This window comes from Dermochelys coriacea, chromosome 13, assembly GCF_009764565.3.
Source record: "Dermochelys coriacea isolate rDerCor1 chromosome 13, rDerCor1.pri.v4, whole genome shotgun sequence".
Taxonomy (NCBI): domain Eukaryota; kingdom Metazoa; phylum Chordata; order Testudines; family Dermochelyidae; genus Dermochelys; species Dermochelys coriacea.
Genome location: NC_050080.1, coordinates 36732891 through 36734857, shown reverse-complemented (window position 1 = coordinate 36734857; position 1967 = coordinate 36732891). Strand labels below are relative to the sequence as shown.

General features: G+C 39.7%; 1 pseudogene; it reads right to left on the bottom strand.

Moving 5' to 3' along the window:
- Window positions 1-956: 956 nt before the first annotated feature.
- Window positions 957-1712, bottom strand: LOC119841630 (annotated as a pseudogene).
- Window positions 1713-1967: the final 255 nt, after the last annotated feature.

The following is a 1967-nucleotide window of genomic DNA, read 5'->3' as shown; positions in this document are numbered from 1 at the left end:
AAATATAGATTAGGAAGTTCTAATAGTTATAGCTCAAACAACCTAACAAGTGTTTGGAAAATGTATGACAAGTACTTAAAAATGCAGAGGAAAACAGAAAATAAAATGTATTATCATGTAATACTCAACAGTATATGATCAAGCCAATTGGTAAATTTCTACTATATTTATTTTGCAGTTGGAAAGGTGATGATGAACTGAGGATGAATAGCCTGATTTAGACCTGTGGAGACCAATGGGAACCATTCTGTTGACATCAGTGGGTGTTGGCTTTGTTTCTTATATCTTCTTTGAAAGTCCTCAAACTTAACTGATGATTAATGTCTACAAATCTATAAAGATATAGGCTGGGGTTTTCAAGGCATCTTAACAAATTTAGGAGCTCAACTCCCACTGACTTTCAACAAAGATTGGATGCTGAGCTGACAACCCCACCTTTGAACATCTCTCCCATTCACTCTAGGGTTATACACTTTCCTCGCTCTTCCTGTATCTCCTTGCAAAACAAGAACCCTGGGCAGCCAGAGGTAGAGAGACTGAAATAATACTGGGAATAAAAAAGAATGCTTTAATCTCCCATCATGCACTTGAACTGTATTTTTTATTTAGGCAAAGACAGTTGGAGCTCAGGATGAGATTTTTAAAAATATATTTAGAGGAAAATCATTATCTGGTTTAAATGGCATCACTCAGTAGAAATGAATGTTCCTCTAGACATTGACACCGGCTGAGGATCTGTCATTGTTTACCTAAATAAATACAACTCTAAAAAAATCCTCTGTATCTTCTTCCTAAAACTCAGGATGATTTGACTGATAAGAACTTGGACCATGTAGATGGTTCCTTTCTGACTAATGATTTGATATAATCCCATTTCAATCAATTTATCTGAATTCATGGGAACATCCTAAACTTCTGCAGAAATTTCCTCAGGGACTCCTTGAACTCTTTGTTTCTCAAGCTGTAGATGAGAGGATTGATTAGGGGTGTCAAGAGTGTGTAGAAGACAGAAAACACTTTGTTTGGGGCTCTGAGTGCACCAGTGTTTGGTGACATGTAGACAATCATTAAGGTCCCATAGAATATTGTAACCACAATAAGGTGGGAGGAGCAGGTGGAAAAGGCCTTTTGTCTCCCAGAGGTGGAAGGGATTCTCAGGATGGTGGAGATGATATAACCATAAGATGTCAGGGTCAATATAAATGGGGGAATAGTGTCTATGGAGGACAATAAGAGGGTTGCCACGGTCACCAGACTGGTGTCACTGCAGGAGAGATTGATCACTGGGGTGAGGTCACAAAAGAAATGATCAATTTCATTAGGGCCATAGAAGGCTAATTGTGACACCAAATACATTAATATGTTAAGAGCTATGAATGAACTTAGCCATGATCCAGCTGCTAGTTGGATACAGAACCTGCCATCATAAGTGTGACATAGTGCAGAGATTTACATATTGCTAAGTATCGATCATAAGACCTCGCAGCTTGCAGATAACACTCAGTGGTCACTAGGAAACCAAACAAATAAAACTGCACAATGCAGCCTGAAATGGTCCTGTCCCCAGTCAGGAAACTGGCCAGCATCCTGGGAAGGATGGTTGAGTGGCAACAGATCACCAAGCAGGACAAATTTCCCAGGAAGAGGTACATGGGAGTGTGAAGGTGCTGATCAGTCACAACTAGCGCTACAATGAGGGTGTTTGCAGCCATGGTGACTATATAGATTACTAGAAACAGCAGGAAGAAAAGAATTTGCATTCCAGGAAGATTCCCAAATCCCATCAGGACGAATTCTGTGACAGACGTTTTATTTCCCCCTTCTCCTTTCTCCATGAGGTGTGTGTAGGTTTCCACTTTCGCCATTATCTGTTTAATGTAACTGGTGATTGAGAAAAAGCAACTGATCTAGATATTTGCCTAGCTTTACAACAGGCTAAATAAGAAACTAGTGAAATCAGTGCAAAC